The 21,949-nt window shown below is 44.3% G+C and overlaps 1 long non-coding RNA gene across 1 annotated transcript in view; it reads left to right on the forward strand.

Annotated features, from left to right (window-relative positions):
• The first annotated feature begins 1,705 nt into the window (after positions 1-1,705).
• LOC140197534 (uncharacterized) overlaps positions 1,706-21,949 on the forward strand; it is a 30,484-nt gene continuing 10,240 nt past the window's right edge. The window contains exons 1-2 of the long non-coding RNA XR_011885958.1: positions 1,706-1,788; positions 4,155-4,277. This is a non-coding gene — a long non-coding RNA (uncharacterized lncRNA). The remainder of the gene's footprint in view (positions 1,789-4,154; positions 4,278-21,949) is intronic.

Below are 21,949 nucleotides of genomic sequence, written 5' to 3' on the forward strand. Positions count from 1 at the left end.
AGAAAGCAAGTGAGAGAGAGCGAGAGAAAGCAAGTGCGAGAGAGCAATCAAGAACGCGAGAGAGAGAGTGAGCGCGCGCCGTGGCAGAGAGTTCCAAAAAAAAAGAAAATATAAAACGTACATCACCCCAGACTGCACTAAAGTGTACCCCTGCCTAATAGGGGCACAGTGTTGCTCGCTGCGCTGTTTGCAACAGTGACTTTTCCATTGCCCATGGTGGGTTAAGACTGTAAAAGACGTGTTGAGGTGAGTTTAACAGGTGTCATTTGTTCATTAGCATAGCTAACGTTATTTAAACTAGCTGGTTAGCTGCTACAGAGCTACTGTATTGCAGACATCTCACCCCTCCCGGAAGTCTCCTGCAAATTGATGGTGCTACCTCCTTGAAATCAGTTTTTGCAGGGTGGGATATCTGGCTTTAAGCTGAGGGGGAAAAACGTGAAGAGGATCTGAGGGATAGGTTTTTTCACACAGGGGGTAGTGGCTATCAGGACTTGCCAATCACTGGTTCGATCTTCGGGCCTCCACCCCAGACAGGCAGATCAGGAGCAGATTCAAGTTTATCATCACAACCATATGTCATGAAATGTGCTGGTTTGTGGCAGCCATACACTGCAATACATAAAATACTATAAATGACAAAAAAAGTGTGTGAGTATGTATGTGAGCGTGCGCGCGCACACATACACACACACACACACACACACACACACACACACATATATAAATTAGTGCAAAAGAAGAGCAAAAAGTGAGGCAGTGTACATGGGTTCACTGTCCATTCAGAAATCTGATGTTGGAGGGGAAGAGGCTGTTTCTGATACGTTGGGTGTGTGTCTTCAGGCTCCTGTACCACCTCCTGGATGGTAGCGATGCGAGGAAGGCACATCCTAGATGATGAGAGTCCTTAATGGTCGATGCCACCATCTTGAGATGACATTGTCGCAACGTGATGCGAAATTTGTTTGTTCTTCAAGGCGTAAACTTACTAAAATTTACAAAAGAAGTAAATAGTGCAATAAATGAAGTACTCCTGGGTATAAGGATGGGGTTCATACGCAAAGGTGCCATTTTAACATTGTCAGCCAGGTCAGTGAGGACAGGTTGATGGTGAGTAGGCCAAGGCTTTGTGTAAACACAGTCAGTTGAATCACAGAACCATATTGGGCTCCGTCAGGGATGGGAGCGGACAAATCTTATGATTACTTCATTCGGAGTCTGAGGAGACGGTGTACTCTATGTACTTGGAGACTCCAGCAAGTTTAAATATACAAAATAAATTTGTTCCATAGATTCTGTTATGGTCGTTATTCTGTAGACTTACAGAGTATGCCTGCGAGAAAATGAATCTCAGAGTTGCTTATGGTGACACGTATGTTCTTCGATGATAAATTTACTTAGAACTTTGAATTTGGGTGCTGTAAAACTTCACTCGAACCGTTACTCGACTGTGCCCCCTCCCCCCCGTGAAGGTACCCTTGGTTTTAACCACCTAACTGTGTCACAGTCTACGGCAGGGGTTGCGAACATATGGCATGTGTGCCCAAGACGGCACTCACAAAAAATTTTGTTGGCACGCAGCATCCAACGCTTCCCCTCTATTCTTTAAAGCCCGCCCATAATAATAAGATACATAATAATTATCGTTACTGCCAAATGAAGCAGCAAATGATTTCTTACAGCAAGATGTTTTCACAGGAAATGTCTGATGTCGGCTTGGCACCAGCTGGACAGTTGCGAGAGCATGTGACATTGGATGATGCATTTTGAAATCCTGGCAGACCTGCTGTACGTATCAGTATTTGGACAGTGAACAGTTACATGTGGAAATGCTATTGTTTTCAATTGTCTTTTTAAAAGATTAATATCAATAATTTTTGAACAAGTTTTCTAAAATGCCACATTTATTTTAATCTGTCTCTGTTACACTTTTAATAACAGCAAAGCAATGAAAACACATAAATAAGCAACAAATCTCAACTTTTTACCTTAAAAATCCATCATTATTGTTACTAAATAATGAATCAATGATAATCTCTGCTCAAAATTACCATGGCATGCAAGAGCAAAATGCACAAAATGCTGGAGGAACTCAGCAGGCCAGGCAGCATCTATGGATGCAAGAGAATTTTTTAGAAGAGAAGGCCACGAGACAAAGGAGCTGAATTAGGCCATTCGGCCCATCAAATCATTCCAGCATTCCATCATGACTAATTTCTTACCCCTCTCAACCCCACTCTCCTGACTTCTCCCCAATGCCCTGACTAATCAGGGACCTAGCAACCTCCACTTTAAATATGTATTTCTTTCTTTATTTATTGAGATAGAGTGGAGATCACTTTGAATATGCATGTATTTATTTATTTATTGAGATACAGTGCAGATCACTTTAAATATGTATTTCTTTCTTTATTTATTGAGATACAGGGCAGGTCAGGCCCTTCTGGCCCTTTGAGCCACACTGCCCATCAAACCTGATTTAACCCTGGCCTAATCACAGGACAATTTACAATGGCTGCGCCTTTGGACTGTGGGAGGAAACCAGAGCACCCAGAGGAAATCCACGCATCCCATGTGGAGGACGTATAATCTCCTTACAGATGACGTTGGAAATGAACTCTGAACTCCAACGCCCCAAGCTGTAATAGCATCACGCTAACCACTACATTACCATGGTAACCAATGGCCTGTAAATAAATACACCCGATGACTTCACCTCCACAGCCATCTGCAGCAGAGAATTCCACAGATTCACCACCCTCTGGTGAAAGAAATTCCTCCTCATCTCTGTGGTAAAGGGACACCCCTCTATTCTTGTCCTGGACTTCCACCCTATAGGAAACATCCTTTCCACATCCATTCTATCTAGGCCTTTCAATATTCGGTTGGTTTCGATGAGATCCCTTCCCTATTCTTCTAAACTCCAGCGAGTACAGGCTCAAAGCCGTTAAACACGCCTCATACATTAACCCTTTCAATCCCATGATCATTCTTGTGAACCTCTATTTTTATTGGCAACTTGGGCACCATCTCCTGAAGAGCTCTGGCCTAGGGGTTGAGACAACTATGAAACTTGTCCCCAGTAAGGATTGAAAGCATTGTGACAGAGACTGAGAGAAAGGAGAGTAAATGATACATCACTTGTGTGATCAGACTTCCCTCTCAAACAAAACCAGTCGCCAGTCACCCTTTGTGTATTTGGTTATTGATAGTGCAAGTGTGTCTGTGTACATATGTATGTACATGTGTGTGTGAGTGTGCTGTGTGTCGATGTGTCTGTGGGTGCGTGTTTTGAGAATGTTGAAAGTTTCAGATTACCACGTTTTGGGACTCTCAGCATGAGAAAGAAGAAAAAAACCTTATAAATAACTATGACTCATTTTTCTCTTGATTTAAAACTGCACATTCAGCAAATCGGCGAAGGAAATGTCTAGCACACATGACTGGAAACTGAAATCATATGAAGTTTAGTAAATTACTGATCAGTAACATACCCCAGTTAAGCTTTCTTTATCACATGAGATGCTGGTAAAGATCTTGTGTCTCTTTATTTTATTCCTTGCTGGTGTACTGATACTTATTGCCCTTTTCCGTGCTCCCTCATGGTGAAAGTGCTCCCACGATGCTGTCATAATATAGAACATACTCCAGGCCCTTCGGCCCACAATGTTGTGCTGATCTTTTAGGCTTCTTCAAGATCAATGTAGCCTTTCCCTCCCACAGAGCTCATCCACTTTTCTTTCATCCAAGTGCCTATCAGAGTCTCTCAAATGTCCCTAATGCATCCGCCCCTGCCATTACCCCTGGCAGGGTGCTCCACGCATCCACCACTCCCTGTGTACAAAACCCATCTCTGATGTTTCCCTTATACTTTGCTCTGATCCCCTTTAAAATTATGCCCCCTCATATTAGCCATTTTCACCCTAGAGGAAAAATTCTCTGGCTGTCCACTTGATCTGTGCCTCTTGTCATCTTGTACACCCCTTGTCTTTCTTTGCTCCAAAGAGAAAAGCCCTCGCTTGCTCAACCAGTAACGACCCCTGAAATGAAAATGGGGGGAGGGGGGTCTGGGCAAGATGATCCATTCTTACAACTGGTATTGGCTTATTGTTACTGAGAAACAGTGAAAAGCTTTTATTTTGCGTGTCATCCAGGCAAATCATCGGTGCATTGAGGCGGGACGAAAAGAGAACATGGTGGTGTGGCGGTTCACACGACGATCTTACAGCTCATGGCGTCACAGTACTGAGTTCAAATCCAGCGTCCTCTGTAAGAAGGTTTGTAAGTTCTTCCCCTGTCCTCGCGGGTTTCCTCCGGGTGATCCAGTTTCCTCCCACATCCAAAGATGAACCGATTAGAAGGTTAATTGGTCATTAAAATTGTCAATGGTCTCACTGCCGAAGGGTCTCGGCCCGAAACGTCGATTGTACTCTTTTCTGTAGATGCTTCCTGGCCTGCTGAGTTCCTCCAGTATTTTGTGTGTATTGCTTGGATTTCCAGCATCTGCAGATTTTCTCTTGATTATAATGGTCCTGTGATTAGGCTAGGGTAACATAGGTGGGTTGACGCACAGCTCGTTGGACCACAAGTGCCTGTTGCACGCTGTATCTCTAAATAAATAAAACTAAACAAAACAAAACAGAATCCAATTAATTGTCATTCAACCATACATGAATACTGATGAATACAGCCGAATGAAACAGCGTTACTCTGGGCCAAAGTGCCAAACACAATACCAACAGTCACACACAGTACAAAGCACACACAGCGCATACAAGATGGAAAGCACATGTAAGATACTGGTAAAATGCAGCCACACAAAAAAAAAGTCCCAACCCTGAGTCCATGAATGCTGCAGAAATCTGCGGCCGACCACAATACTGCTCGTCTTCTGCCAAGCTAACACTGGCGGGGCAGCGTTGACTCCTGCCTCCACGTCGCGTCACACTGGCCCTGGTGGAGCACACTGGCTCCGATTCCTCTCTTCTGGCAGCTGTAAAACGGGCAACACCATGGCTTGCGACCCTGAATCCATGAATGCCACAGAATGGGGAATAAAGCGTTACACTTACAGGGAGAATGCAGTGCAGGCAGGCCACAACGAGATAGATTTGGAGATCACGTTAATCCTTGAGTGCTCCATTCATTGTCAGTTCTAAAGTACACGAGAAACTTACTTGCAGCAGCATCACAAAGAATCAGAGAAGCAGCATTCATAAGAAAAACTTAAACATACATTATACACAAGAAAGGACACAAAAACTTCCATTTAGAGTTCATTAATGTTCCTATTGATTAGGGTTGTGCAGGTTAGTTCAAGAACGAACTGTTTGAAGGGAAGTAGCTCTTCTTGAACCTAGTGTGTGGGACTTCTGGCTTCTGTACCTCCCGCCTGATGGCCGCTACGAGGAGATGGTGGAGATCTTTGATGGTGGATGTCACCCTTGAGAGGCAGTACTTCCGTGAGGTTCCACCAATGGTGGAGAGGGATGTGTCCGTGACATACAGCACTGAGTAACCTCTGCCACTTCCCTCATTCCTGTGCATTCGTGTTATCATACCAGACCACGATGCAACCAGCCAAGACACTTTCAGCAGAGCATCTGTAGAAGTTTGGTGACAAGTCAAACCTCCTTAAACTAAAAAAGTAACAAAGTGTTATGACAAGGAGAAGCGGGGCAAGGTTAATGGACACGGTGGGTTTGATAGACGGGTGTGTTTACTATAACCCTTTGGTTATAATATTGGTTGACCACAGACTGCACATTCCATCCCTCCTCCATCGATTCCATAGGTAAGAGATGAAAGCCCCTCTGAATGAGAAATCATCGGTGATCTCCCTGGAGCTGCAGTCAGCCATTTTGGATTTGGTGTAGAATTGCAATAGTTCTTGTAGTTTAACTTTCCTTTGCTTGCTTGTATTTTTATATAATCAGTAAGGCTGATCAACACCTCCATTCGTTAACCCACCCCTCCACACCCCCACCACCGCTACTTTATTGTTTCCTGTTGGCCATCTTACGAAAGACACTCCTGCCCTAGTGTCACATTTAATTAAATTAAAGGCATCCGTTAGTCTTGCGAGACCATGGATCTGCGCCTGGAAAGTCTTCACTCTCCAGGGCGCAGGCCTGGGCAAGGTTGTATGGAAGACCAGCAGATGCCCATGCTGCAAGTCTCCCCTCCCCACAACACTGATGTTGTCCAAGGGAAGGGCATTAGGACCCATACAGCTTGGCACCAGCGTCGTCGCAGAGCAACGTGTGATTAAGTGCCTTGCTCAAGGACACAACACGTTCCCTCGACTGGGGAATGACATTAAGCAATCTTGAATCTTGAATGTACATGTATTTGTTCAGTGAGTAGTCCAGTAATTATGGTACAATTGCTTCTGTATTTTTCTACCAACTTCCGAGTTGTCTGTAGCAGGCGTCACATGACTCTGGCTTGAATCTGGGAAACTTGTTCTCACTGGAATTTTCATTATCTTTGGTATGAATTTGAGAGGACCAGGACTGTTTTTGCTTTGTTCCATCAGCTCTTTGTTTCTCCTTTGCTCTTGTACTTAATGAAATGGCCGTAAGCAACAAACTTTATGCCTCGTTGAGAAGATGGCATGTCCTGGGTGATGGGGGTCCTTGACGACGGATGTAGGCTTTTTGAGGCCTCGTTCCTTGAAGATACCCTGGATGCTGGGGAGGCTCATGCCCATGATGGAGCTGGCTGAGTTCACAACTTTCTGTAGCTTATTTCAATCCTGTGCAGCGGCCCCTCCGGACCAGACAGTGACGCAGCCAGTTAGAATGCTCTCCATGGCACACCTGTAGACATTTGCAAGCATCTTTTGTGACGTACCAAATCTTCTCAAACTCCTAATGAAATATAGCTCCTGTCTGGCCTTCTTTGTAAATGCATCGATATGTTGGGCCCAGGATAGATCCTTAGAGATGTGAACACCCAGGAACTTGAAACTGCTCACCCATTCCACTCCTTGTCCCTATGAGGACAGGTGTGTGTTCCCTTGTCTTACCCTTCCTGAAGTTCACAATCAATTCTTTGGTCTTACTGACGTTGAGTGCGAAGTTGGTGTTGCGACGCCACTTAACCAGCTGATTTAACTGGCTCCTGTACGCCCTCTTGTCACCAAGTGTTTTTACTTGAAGCCTACAACACATTAAGAAGGAGACAGTTAGGGGCAAGCGCACCTTCCCGTTTGTCACGTTGGGGAGAAATTAGCAGTGGAATCTTGGAAATTTGTCATGTTCCCATGACCCTTACTACATTAGAGCATGTTATTGGTACAACAATTACTCTACATAAAACCGCAACAAACTACAGTGAATTTTGGACACAGCTCAGCACAGCTTTCCCTCCATTAACTCCGTCTACACTTCTTACTGCCTTCGTAAAGCAGCCAACATGATCAAAGACTCCTCCAATGTTCCATCTAATTTTAATGACCAAAATGCACAAAAATCTTGTGCGGTGCAATTTTTGCCCAGTGACAACAGCCTGTGTGCAATGAATAATTTCTTTAATTAAAACAGTATGAATAAGCCAGTTCTGAAATGTGCAGACAAATCATCGCAAACGCCACGTTGTCAACATCGTTTGCATCAGAAACCGGAAAAGGAAATGTGATTGTGTACGGTTGTGAAATATCCTTAACATGCTAACGAGGTAGAGGGTGACAACATTTTGTGAGCGGTTTAAATTCCTTCGTGTGCTAGTAGCAAAAGACGTGTGCGTGCGCGCAGCTTAGAGGGAACATTGGTCCCCACACACCCCAGACATTCCCTCTTCTGTCTTCTCCCATCAGCATGAAAGCATGTACACCGGGTTCAGGGACAGGTTCCACCCAGCTCTCATAAGTTAAAGTTAAGGTCTGTCCCGAGCCTTATAGGCTCATCAGGCCGGTGCTTATGCCGGTTTCCGTGGCGTGAAGCGACTGAGAGTACAAGACTCCCCCCGGATAGGACGCCAGTCTATCACGAGGACCCAACTGTTATTGGACTATTAAATCATAGTTCCCTCTTACGATCAGTTGGACGTGACCTCACTATATACCTCATTATTACAGACAGGAGAAAATCTGCAGGTGCTGGAAATCCAAAGCGACACACACAAAATGCTGGAGGAACTCAGCAGGTCAGGCAGCATCTATGGAAAAGATTATAGTCGATGTTTCCGGCCGAGACTCTTTGGCGGGGCACCGGCATGAAATACAGCTGCTGTTTTGTCTGATGAGGCGTCTCGGCTCGAAATGCCAACTGTTTACTCTTTTCCATTGATGCTGCCTGACCTGCTGAGTTCCTCCTGTATTTTGTGAATGTTACCTCGTTATGATCTTGCACATTACTGTCTGCCTGCTCTGCACTTTCTCTGTAGCTGTTACACTTTATTCTTCATTGTTACCTTGTTCTACCTCGGCGCACTGTGTAATGGTCTGATTTATATCAACTATGCAAGGCAAGCTTTTCCCTGTATCTTGGTACATGTGACAATAATAAACCACCGAATCTGGCCCTGTGGCTCGGAAGGGTAGGGAACGGAAGAGGATGGCAGCAGTAATAGGGGACTCTAGAGTCAGGGGGACAGATAAGTGGTTCTGTGGTCACGAGAAAGAAACAACACGAATGGTAGTTTGCCTCCCAGGCGTCAGGGTCTGTGATGTTTCTGAACACATCCACAATGTCCTGAAAAGGGAGGGTGAACAGCCAGAGGTCATGGTACATATTGATACTAACGACATAGGTAGGAAAAGGGAGGAGGTCCTGAAAACAGAACACAGGGAGTTAGGAAGGAAGCCGAGAAGCAGGACCTCAGGGTTAGTAATCTCAGGATTGCTGTCTGTGCCACGCGAATTGAGGATAGGATAGAGTGAGGTGGCAGATAAAGGCGTGGTTGAAGGATTGGAGCGAGGGGCAGGGATTCAGATTTCTGGATCATTGGGACCTCTTCTGGGGCAATGGGATGGGTTGCACTTGAATCCAAGTGGGAGCAATATCCTTGTGGGCAGTTTACTGGAGCTGTTGGGAGTGGTTTATACAAGAACATCAGAAGTAGGAGCAGGAGTAGCCATCTGGCCAATCGAGCCTGCTCCACCATTCAATGAGATCATGGCTGATCTGACCATGGACTCATCTCCACCTACCTGCCTTTTCCCCATAATCCTTAATTCCTCTATTAAACTAATATGGCAGGGCGATGGGAATCAGTAGGATAGAGCTGAGGATGAGCCAGCAGGTTTGCAAGTAGATGATGTAATCTGTAATATGAATATAAGGAAGGACAAGCCAATGATTGGGTACAAATGCAGACAGAGCAAAGAGTTAAATTGTACCACAGAGGCAAAATTCAAAAGGGCAAAAAATGCAGGACTGGAAGTGCTTTATTTAAATGTACATAGTGTTCAGAATAAGGTGGACAAACTTGTGGTGTAATTTGAGATTGGTCAGTATGACGTTGTGGGCGTCACTGAGTTCTGTCTGAAAGAAGGCCATAATTCTTTCACAAAAGACACAAACAATCTCCCAGATGTAATAGTGGCCAAAGGACCTAGGGTAATGGATGAATTGAAGGAAATTTATATTAGGCAGGAAATGGTGTTGGACAGGCTGTTGGGTCTGAAGGCTGATAAGTCCCCGGGACCTGATGGTCTGCATCCTAGGGTAGTTAAGGAGGTGGCTTTAGAAATCGTGGACGCATTGGTAATTATTTTCCAATGTTCTATAGATTCAGGATCAGTTCCTGTGGATTGGAGGGTGGCTAATATTGTCCCTCTCTTCAAGAAGGGAGGAAGAGAGAAAACAGGGAATTATAGACCGGTTAGCCTGACGTCAGTGGTGGGAAAGATGCTGGAGTCAATTATAAAAGATGAAATTGCGACACATCTGGATAGCAGTAGCAGGATCGGTCCGAGTCAGCATGGATCTACGAAGGGGAAATCGTGCTTGACTAATCCTCTGGAATTTTTTGAGGATGTAACTATGAAAATGGACAAGGGAGAGCCAGTGGATGTAGTGTACCTGGACTTTCAGAAAGTCTTTGATAAAGTCCCACATAGGAGATTAGTGGGCAAAATTTAGGGCACATGGTATTGGGGGCGGAGTACTGACATGGATTGAAAATTGGCTGGCTGACAGAAAACAAAGAGTAGGGATTAACGGGTCCCTTTCGGAATGGCAGGCAGTGACCAGTGGGGTACGGCAGGGTTCAGTGCTGGGACCGCAGCTGTTTACAATATATATTAATGATTTAGATGAAGGAATTAAAAGTAACATTAGCAAATTTGCCAACGACACAAAGCTGGGTGGCAGTATGAAATGTGAGGAGGATGTTATGAGAATGCAGGGTGACTTGGACAGGCTGGGTGAGTGGGCAGGTGCATGGCAGATGCAGTTTAATGTGGATAAATGTGAGGTTATCCACTTTGGTGGTAAGAACAGGAAGGCAGATTATTATCTAAATAGAGTCAAGTTAGGAAAAGGGGAAGCACAACGAGATCTAGGTGTTCTTGTACCTCAGTCACTGAAAGCAAGCATGCAAGTACAGCAGGCAGTGAAGAAAGCTAATGGCATGCTGGCCTTCATAAGAAGGGGAATTGAGTATAAGAGCAAAGAGGTCCTTCTGCAGCTGTACAGGGCCCTGGTGTGACCACACCTGGAGTACTGTGTGCAGTTTTGGTCTCCAAATTTGAGGAATGACGTTCTTGCTATTGAGGGAGTGCAGCATAGGTTCACAAGGTTAATTCCCAGAATGGCGGGACTGTCATATGTCGAAAGATTGGAGCGACTGGACCTGTATACTCTGGAATTTAGAAGGTTGAGAGGGGATCTTATTGAAACATAAAAGATTATTAAGGGATTGGACATGCTGGAAGCATGTTCCCGCTGATGGGTGAGTCCAGGACCAGAGGCCACAGTTTAAGAATAAGGGACAGGCCATTTAGAACGGAGTTGAGGAAAAACTTCTTCACCCAGAGAGTGGTGGATATATGGAATGCTGTGCCCCAGAAGGCTGTGGAGGCCAAGTCTCTGGATGTTTTCAAGAAAAAGATGGATCGAACTCTTAAGGATAGCGGAATCAAAGGTTATGGGGATAAGGCAGGAACTGGATACTGATTGTGGATGATCAGCCATGATCACAGTGAATGGCGGTGCTGGCTCGAAGGGCCGAATGGCCTACTCCTGCACCTATTGTCTATTAATTGGGAGCTGAACATCAAAGGGTGTACTTTATATTGAAAGGACAGGCAGTGGTGTGGCTCTGTGGGTAAGAGAGGGAATTACATCTTTAGAAAGAAGTTACATCGGGTCGAAGAATGTTGTATTTTTGTGGATGGAGTTAAGAAACTGCAAGGGTAAAAAAAAACATCAGAGGAATTATATATAGACCTCCAAATAGTAGCCAAGATGTGGGGTTGAGATTGCAAAGGGAGCGGGGAAAGGCATGTAATAAGGGGACTTCAATATATAGGAGGATTGGCAAAATCAGGTTGGTGTCAGATCGCAAGAGAGGGAATTTGTTGAATGCATATGAGATTTGCTTTTTAGAGCAGATTGTGCTTGGGCCTACTCAGGGAAAGGCTATCTTAGATTGGGTGTTGTGTAATAGCCCAGATTTTATCAGGGAGCTTCATGTAAAGGAACTCTTAGCAGACAGTGGTCATAATATGATTGAATTCGTACTACAATTTGAGAGGGAGAAGCATAACTTGCATGTATCAGTATTGCAATGGAATAAAGGGAATTACAGAGGCATGAGAGAGGAGCTTGCCCAGGTGGATTGGAGGGGGATACTGGTGGGGATGACGGCATAACAGAGGTGGCTGAAGTTTCTGGGAATAGTTTTCAAGGCGCAGGATAGATATGTCCCACAGAAGAAGTTCTCAAATGGCAGGGCTAGGCAACTGTGGCTGACAAAGGAAGTTAAAGACTGCATAAAAGCCAAGGAAAGGGCATATAAGGTAGCAATAGGGCATATAAGGTAGCAAAAGTGAGTGGAAAGTTAGACGATTAGGAAGCTTTTAAAATCCAATAAAAGGCAACTAGAAAGCCATAAGGGAAAAGATTAAATATGAGGGCAAACTAGCCAATAATATAAAGCAGGATACTAAAAGTTTTTCAGTTATATAAAGAATAAAAGGGAGGTGAGAGTTGATATTGGACCACTGAAAAATTATGCTGCTGAGACAGTAATGGGGGACAAAGAAATGACAGATGAACTTATTAAGTAGTTTGCTTCAGTCTTTACTGTTTTAAGACACTAGCAGTGTGCCAGAGGTCTGTGAGTGTCAGGGAGCAGGAGTGAGTGTCATTGCTATTACAAAGGAAAAAGTGCCAGGCAAACTGAAAGATCTGAAGGTGGACAAGTCACCTGGACCAGGTAGACTACACCCCAGAGTCCTGAGAGAGGTTACTGAAGAGATAACAGGTGCATTGGTCATGAACTTTCAAGAATCACCCGATTCTGCCATGGTCCTGGAAGGAGGGCGGAAGGCAAAAGAAAGGAAGTTAGAGGCCAGTTAGCCTAACCTCAATGGCTGGGAAAGTAATGGAGTCCATTATTAAGGACGAGGTTTCGGGGTACTTGGAGACTAATAATAAAATAAGGCAAAGTCAGCATGGTTTCTGTAAAGGGAGATCTTGCCTGACAAATGGGTTGGAATTCTTCGAGGAAGCAATAAAGAGGTTTCTTAGATTTTCAGAAGGCACTTGATGAGGTGCTGCGCATGAGACTGCCTAACAAGGTAAGATCCTATGGTGTTACAGAAAAGATACTGGCTTGGATGGAAGAATGCCTGACAGGCAGGAAGCAATGAGTGGGAATAAGGAGGGCCTTTTCTGGTTGGCTGCCAATGACGGAGGTTTTCCTCAGGGGTCAGTTTTGGAACCACCACTTTGCTACTTTTCACAATGTGTGTCAGTGATTTGGATAATGGAATTGATGGCTTTGTGGCAAAGTTTGCGGATGATACGAAGATAGGTCGGGGGGAGTAGGTAGTACTGAAGAAACAATGTGATTGCAGCAGGACTTAGTCTCCTAAATCTGTCTGTACCTCTAATGTTTGAATTTTCTCTCCATTTAGATAATACTATTGTTCCTTTTACCAAAATGCATTATCATACATTTCCCAACTCTGTATTCCATCTGCCACTTTATTGCCCATTCTTCCAATTTGTCTAAGACTCCCAGGAGGTTAATTCACAGGTTGAGTCTGTGGTAAAGGAGGCCAATGCAACGTTGGCATTTATTTCAAGGGGAAATAGAATATAAAAGCAAGGAGATAATGCTGAGGCTTTGTAAGACACTAATCAGGTCACACTTGGAGTATTGGCAACAGTTTTGGGCCTCATATCTCAGAAAGGATGTGTTGTCATTGGAGAGAGTCCAGAGGAGGTTCATGAGGATGATTCTGGGAATGAAGGGGTTAACACATGAGGAGCATTTGGCAGCTTTAGGCCTGTACTCGCTGGAATTTAGAAGAATGCAGGGCGATCTCATTGAAACCTACCGCATGTTGAAAGGACTAGATTGGGTGGATGTGGAGAGGATGGTTCCTATGGTGGGGTATCCAGAACTAGAGGACATGGCCTCAAAATTGAGGGGTGAACGTTTAGAACAAAAGTAAGGAGGAATTTTCTTAGCCAGAGAGTAGTGAATCTGTGGAATGCTCTGCCACAGACTGCGGTGGAGGCCAAGTCTGTGGGTACATTTAAAGTGGAAATTGATAAATTCCTGATTAGTCAGGGCATCAAGGGATATGGCGAGAGGGCAGGTGTACGGGGTTGAGTGGGATCTGGGATCAGCCATGATGAGAGGCTGAGCAGACTCAATGGGCTGAATGGCCTAATTCTGCTCCTATGTCTTATGGTTTAATCATCATCATTCGTTGTGTGCTGTATTGTGTGACGTGGGCGATCATGATCTCATGCCCATGACTGTTCTTGATATATTTTTCTACAGAAGTGGTTTTCCATTGCCTTCTCCAGGGCAGTGTCTTTACAGGACAGGTGACCCCAGCCATTATCAGTACTCTTCAGAGATTGTCTGCCTGACGTCAGTGGTTGCGTAACCAGGACTTGTGATCTGCACCGACTGCTCATACGACCATCCACCACCTGCTCCCATGGTTTCACGTGACCCTGATTGGGGGCCTAAGCAGGTGCTAGACCTTGCCCCAGGGTGACCTGCAGACTAGATGAAGGAAGGAGCTCCTTGCATCTCCTTTGGTAGAGACATATCTCCACCCCACTATCTGAATAAACCAATTATCAATTCCTATTCTAATTCTAATTGATAAAGTTCCTTAAAAGCCCTACTGCATTTTTAATGTAGGGAGTTCTAGAGCTAATGTGTACATAGCATGCTTACTCTAATAGCTAAAACAGCAGAACAATTGTCATCGTACACACAGAAACAGGCCCTTTGGCCCATCGAATACATGCTGACCATAAAGTACCCAGTTAGGCTAATCTACCAGCACTTGGTTTGTAACCTTGAATGCATTAACAAATTAGCCGCTCATCCAGATACTTTTCAGACGTTGTGGGAGTCTCAGACCCCCATGACCCATCAGGAAGTGAGTTCTGGATTCCAGAACCCTAGTGCTAGATGAAACACTGCAACTCCTCCAGCGATCCCTCCTTCACTCCTTACCCTATATCTGCCGAAGGGTCTCGGCCCGGAACGTCGACTCTACTCTTTTCCATAGATGCTGCCTGGCCTGCATTTTGTGTGTGTGTTGCTTGGATTTCCAGCATCTGCAGATTTTCTCTGGTGTGTGACCTTATATGTATGTATCTTTAAGAGGTTTTTACTTTAGTGAGGTTGGTTGAGAAAATGTCTCCATACCAGCTCTTGTGTTATTGGTAAAAAAAAGTCATGAGAACATTTGCAAGGAGGACTATAATGGTGTCCGTATAACGTCGTCCAAAAGCGAAAAGATTACAGATGTTGGAGAAAGAAAATAAAATTGAACCTGCTGGAAATAGCAGAGAACCTGCAGAGAGAGATAGATAGATAGAGAGATAGATAGATAGAGAGAGAGAGACAGACAGACAGAGCGAGAGAGAAACAGACAGTCAGACTGACAGACAGACAGAAACAGAAAGAGAGAGGGACATTGAAAGAAGGAGAGAGAGAGACAGAGATAATGAAAGAGACAGAGAAGGAAAGAGAGAGTGAATGGGAGAGAGAAGAGAGGGAGAATAAGAAAGTGAGACAGAATCTCTGTCTCATTCTCTCGTTCCATCGATCTCTCTCTCTCTTTCTCTGACTCAATGAGTCTAGTTACCCTGTACACCACCAGTTACTCAGGATGCATTGTAATTATCCCATGGCAGTGTCCTTTTGATCTTGCATAAAAATAGCACAGATTTATTGGGCAGATTGGCCTCCTGTCGAGTTACTATCTTTTTTTGTGATTCAACAAGCAGTCAGGTGACATGTTCTGGGAAACACCAGGCAAATTTAAGATTTTGCAAGAACTATAAACCGTGGACAAAGCTTGCTTATCTGGAAATCAATGCAAGGATAAAACTGTGATTAACTTTCCAGTGTTAGCAGTCAAAGAGTTCAAAGTCAATCCCTGGCTGATCTCTGGTTAAAGTGAAATGAATTCAGAACCCAGATTACACCATTGATCTCTCATAAGCCATTTAAATGATGTCAGGAGGAAAATTAGTTGGGGCACCACGACTTTTTACCTCAGTTTTCACCGTGGGGTCAAGGTCATTGCCTGATTCAGAGGAGATTTACCAGGATGTTGCCTGGATTAGAGAGCATGTCTTATGAAGGAAGGTTGAGCAAACTAGAGCTTCTCTCTTTGGAGGATGAGAGGTAACTTGATAGAGGTGTATAAAATGATAAGAGATAGCTAGTAGACAGACAGGGAGGAGTTTTACAGCATGGAAACAGTCAGCCCTTCTCATCCCTGTTATCCAAAGTACCTATCCGCAACAGTCTCATTTGCTTGTGTTTAGGCCATAAGACCAGAAGATATAGCAGCAGAATTAGGCCATTTGGCCCATCGAGTCTGCTCTGCCATTTCATCATGGCTGATCCAAGCTTCCTCTCAGCCCCAATCTCCTGCCTTCTCTCCGAATCCCTTCATGCCCTGACCAATCAAGAATCTATCAACCTCTGCCTTAAACATACATAAAGACTTGTCCTCCACAGCTGCCTGTGGCAAAGAATTCCACAGATTCACCACCCTCTTCCCAAAGACATTCCTCCTCATCGCCATTCTATAAGGAAGCCCGTCTATTCCAACACTGTGTCCTCTGGTCTTAAACTCTCCCATCATAGGAAACATTCTTTCCACATCCACTCGATCAAGGCCTTTTACCATTCGATAGTTTTCAATGAGAACACCCCTCATTTTTCTGAATTCTAGTGAACACAGGCCCAGAGCCATCAAATGCACTTCATATGACAAACCATTCCATCCTGAAATAATTTTCATGAACCTCCTTTGAACCCTCTCCAGTTTCAGCACATCCTTTCTAGATAAGGGGCCCAAACCTGCTCTCAATACTCCAAGTGAGGCCTCACCAGGGCTTTATAAAGTCTCAATATTACATCCTTGCTTTTATATTCTAGTCCTCTTGAAATGAATGCTAACATTGCATTTGCCTTCCTCACCACAGACTCAACCTGCAAATTAACCCTTAGGGAATCCTGCACAAAGTCCCTTTGTGACTCAGTTTTCTTTTGTATTTTCTCTCCATTTAGAAAATAGTCAACCCTTTCATTTATTCTACCAAAATGCATGACCATACACTTACCAGCACTGTATTCCATCTGCCATTTCTTTGCCTATTCTCCTAATCTGTCTAAGTCCTTCTGTAGCCTCTCTACTTCCTCAAAACTACCTGTCCCTGCACCTATCTTCATATTGTCTGCAAACTTTACAACAAAGCCATCAATTCCATCATCCAAATCATTGACATGTAACGTAACAAGAATCGGTCCCACCAAAGACTCCTGTGGAACACCACTAGTCATTGGAAACCAACCAGAAAAGGCTCCCTTTATTCCCACACTTTGCCTCCTGCCAGTCAACCACTGCTTTATCCATGCTAAGATATTTCCTGTAATACCATGGGCTTGTAGCTTGTTAAGCAGCCTTACATCTGGTACCTTGTCAAAGGCCTTCTGAAAATCCAAGTACACAACATCCAACGATTCTCCTTTGTCTATCCTGTTTGTTGTTTCTTCAAAGAATTCCAAGATATCTGCCAAGCAAGATTTTCCTTTGAGGAAACCATGCTGACTTTGGCCTATTTTATCATGTGCTTCCAAGTACCCTGAGATCTCATCTTTAATAATCAACTGCAACATCTTCCCAACCTCTGAGGTCAGACTAACTAGCCTATAGTTTCCTAAAGTTTCTTCTCTTCTGCCTCTCTCCCGTCTTGAAGGGTGGTCTGACATTTGCAATTTTCCAGTCTTCCAGAACGATTACAGAATCTAGTGATCTTGAAACATCATTACTAATGCCTCCACCACCTCTTCAGCCACCTCTTGCAGAACTCTGGTGTGTACACCATCTCGTCCAGGTGACTTACCTACCTCCAGACCTTTCAGTTTCCCAAGAACCTTCTCTCCATTTATGGTAACTTCACACACTTCATGCCCCCTGACACCTGGAAATTCCACCATACTGCTAATGTCTTCCACAGTGAAGGCTGATGTGAAATACTTATTCAGTTTGTCTGCCATTTCCTTGTCCCCCAATAGCCTCTCCAGCATAGTTTTCCAGGGTGCGATATCCACTCTCACCTCTCTTTGACTTCTCTTGTTAGCCTCTATTGCGTCATCTTATCTTTAGAATACTTTTTCCTCTTTGGGATGTATGCATCCTGTGCCTTCCAAATTACTTCCAGAAATTCCAGCCATTACTGCTCTGCTGTCATCCCTGCCAGAGTTCGTTTCCAATTAATTCTGGCCAGCTCCTCTCTCATGTCTCTGTAATTCCCTTTACTCCACTGTAATACTGATACATCTGACTTTAACTTCTCTTTCTCAAATTTCAGGGTGAATTCAATCATATTATAGTCATAGTCATAGTCATACTTTATTGATCCCGGGGGAAATTGGTTTTCGTTACAGTTGCACCATAAATAATTAAATAGTAATAAAACCATAAATAATTAAATAGTAATATGTAAATTATGCCAGGAAATAAGTCCAGGACCAGCCTATTGGCTCAGGGTGTCTGACCCTCCAAAGGAGGAGTTGTAAAGTTTGATGGCCACAGGCAGGAATGACTTCCTATGACGCTCTGTGTTGCATCTCGGTGGAATGAGTCTCTGGCTGAATGTACTCCTGTGCCCAACCAGTACATTATGTAGTGGATGGGAGACATTGACCAAGATGGCATACAACTTGGACAGCATCCTCTTTTCAGACACCACCGTCAGAGAGTCCAGTTCCATCCCCACAACATCACTGGCCTTACGAATGAGTTTGTTGATTCTGTTGGTGTCTGCTACCCTCAGCCTGCTGTCCCAGCACACAACAGCAAACATGATCGCACTGGCCACCACAGACTCGTAGAACATCCTCAGCATCGTCCGACAGATGTTAAAAGACCTCAGTCTGCTCAGGAAATAGAGACGGCTCTGACCCTTCTTGTAGACAGCCTCAGTGTTCTTTGACCAGTCCAGTTTATTGTCAAGTCGTATCCCCAGGTATTTGTAATCCTCCACCATGACCACACTGACCCCCCGATGGAAACAGGGGTCACCGGTACCTTAGCTCTCCTCAGGTCTACCACCAGTTCCTTAGTCTTTTTCACATTAAGCTGCAAATAATTCTGCTCACACCATGTGACAAAGTTTCCTACCGTAGCCCTGTACTCAGCCTCATCTCCCTTGCTGATGCATCCAACTATGGCAGAGTCATCAGAAAATTTCTGAAGATGACAAGACTCTGTGCAGTAGTTGAAGTCCGAGGTGTAAATGGTGAAGAGAAAGGGAGACAAGACAGTCCCCTGTGGAGCCCCAGTGCTGCTGATCACTCTGTCGGACACACAGTGTTGCAAGCACACGTACTGTGGTCTGCCAGTCAGGTAATCAAGAATCCATGATACCAGGAAAGCATCCACCTGCATCGCTGTCAGCTTCTCCCCCAGCAGAGCAGGGCGGATTGTGTTGAACGCACTGGAGAAGTCAAAAAACATGACCTTCACAGGGCTCGCTGGCTTGTCCAGGTGGGCGTAGACACAGTTCAGCAGGTAGACAATGGCATCCTCAACTCCTAGTTGGGGCTGGTAGGCGAACTGGAGGGGATCTAAGTGTGGCCTGACCATAGGCTGGAACAGCTCCAGAACAAGTCTCTCCAGGGTCTTCATGATGTGGGAGGTCAATTTTCACTTTTCCTTGAGGGTTCTTTTACCTTAAGCTCTCTGATCAATTCTGATTCATAGCACAGCACCCAATCTGAAATAGCTGATCCTCGAATGGGCTCAACTTCGAGCTGCTCCAAAAAGCCATCTCATAGGCACTCTAGAAGTTTCCCCTCCTGGTATCCAGCACCAACCTGATTTTCCAATCTATCTGCATATTGAAGTCTCCTATGACTATTGTAACATTGCCGTTTTGGCGTGCATTTTCTGTCTCCCACTGTAATTTGTAGACCACATCCTACTACTGTTTGGGGGTCTGTATACAACTCCTATCAGGGTCATTTTACCCTTGCAGTTCCTTAACTCTATTCATAATGATTCAACTTCTTCTGACCTTATATCACCTCTTTCTAATGATTTGATTTCATTTTTTACTAACAGAGTAATGCAACTCCCTCTGCCTTCCTGCCTGTCCTTTTGATACAATGTGTAACCTTGGACATTAAACTCCCAACTATAATCATTCAGTCATGATCCAGTGATGCCTACAGCATCATATCTGCCTATCTCTAACTGTGCTGCAAGTTCATCTACCTTATTCCATATATTGCACACATTCAAATTTAACACTTTCGGTCCTGTATTCACCCTTTTCCATTTTGTCCACCTTTTATGTTGCAACTCATCCTGTTGACTGCAACTTTACCCTATCAAGAGCCTCTTCTCACTACACATTGCCTCTGTTCATAAACCAGCTATCTCATTTTCAGCACTATCATACAACTTTCCTATGAATCTTTTGGTTCCTAACTTTGTCTGAGGTCTTACTAATATCTGCCTCCACAACCACTCCGCTAACTGTTCTGGCACTCTGGTTCCCTTCTCTCTGCCTCTCAAGTTTAAACCCCATCATGCAACATTAACAAACCTTCCCACTGGGATGTTAGTCCCCCTCCGGTTCAGGTTCAAACCATCCCATCTATACAGATCCCACCTTCCCTGGAAGGGAGCCCAATGATCCAGAAGTCTTATGCTTTCCCTCCTACACCAACTCCTTAGCCACATATTAAACTGTATTATCTTCCTAGTTCTGGCCTGACTAGCACGTGACACGGGCAGCAATCCTGAGATCACAACCCTGGAGGCCCTGTCCTTTAACTTAGCACCTAACTCCCTGAACTCCCCATGCAGAACCTCATCACTCATCCTACCCATGGTTGGTACCTACATGGACCACGACCTCTGGCTGTTCACTCTCCCACTTAAGAATGCTGCGGACTTGATCCGAAATTTGCCGGACCCTGGCACCTGAGAGGCAACATACCATCGAGGAATCTCATTCTCGGCAACAGAGCATCCTGTCCATTCCCCTAACTAACAGATCCCCTGTCACCAAAGAGTGCCTCTTCTCCGTCCTTCCCTTCTGAGTCACAGAGGCACATTCAGTGCCAGAGACCCGACTTCCCTCTGTTAGGTCATCCCCAACCCCCTGTCAGAGGTAGTTTTTTCACACAGAGAGTGGTGGGTGTGTGCAATGCGTGGCCTACGGTGGTGTTAGAATTTAAAAGATAGAAAAATGGAAGGCTATGTGGAAGGGAAGGGTTAGATTGACCTTGGAGTAGGTTAAAATGCAGGAACAATATCATGGGCCTGTACTGTGCTGTGGTGTTCTCTGCCAATGTCTACCTTTAACATGTCTGCTTCCAGAGATTCCAGACTCACAGGAGTTCACAAAGCTCAGAATCAGGTTTATTATCACTGTGGACTGACTTTTGTGAACTTCAGTTCTGAATGTTGTTTGCTTACTTTTGTTGTTTGTATGATTTGGTTTTTTTCTGCACATTGGGTTTTTGATGGTCTTTCTTAAATGGGTTCAACTGGGTTTCTTTGTTTTGTGGCTACCTTTGAGGAGACGAATCTCAACGTTATATATAGCTACATACTTTACTAATTAAATGTACTTTGAACTTTGATGTGCAAGTTGAGTACTCCTTATCCGAAAATCCAAAAATCTGGAATTTTGTTGAGCGCTGACATGACGTCACAAATGGAAAGTTCCACGAGCCTCTGGGCAGTTTCCTAGGTGAAGCATAGATCCCTGCGCACCACAGTCAGTAATGAACAGAAGTTAATGAAAAATGGAAAAACTCTGCATAAATTGAAGAATGAAGATCTCGATCGTATATTGAAAGAGTGGATTCGTTAGCGTTGGAGTGAACATATGCTGCTTAATGATATGCTGATCATGAAACAAGCAAAGATTTACCATGACATACAGAAAATTTTGTAGGTAATTGTGAATATTCAGCAGGCTGGTTGCAGAAGTTTAAGAAAAGATGCAGCATTAAATTTTAAAGCTTCTGCTAATCACAAAGTTGCAGGGAAATTCATTGATTAAATTATTAGTGCAAAAACACAGCAAAAATAGTGAGGTAGTGTTCATGGGTTCAATGTCCATTCAGAAATCTGATGGAAGAAGGGAAGAAGCTGTTCCTGAAACGTTGAGTGTGTGTCTTCAGGCTCCTGTACTTTGTCCTGGATGGTAGCAATGAGAGGAGGGCACGTCGTAGATGATGAGGGTCTTTAATGGTTGAT

This window comes from Mobula birostris, chromosome 5 (assembly GCF_030028105.1).
Source record: "Mobula birostris isolate sMobBir1 chromosome 5, sMobBir1.hap1, whole genome shotgun sequence".
Lineage (NCBI taxonomy): Eukaryota > Metazoa > Chordata > Chondrichthyes > Myliobatiformes > Myliobatidae > Mobula > Mobula birostris.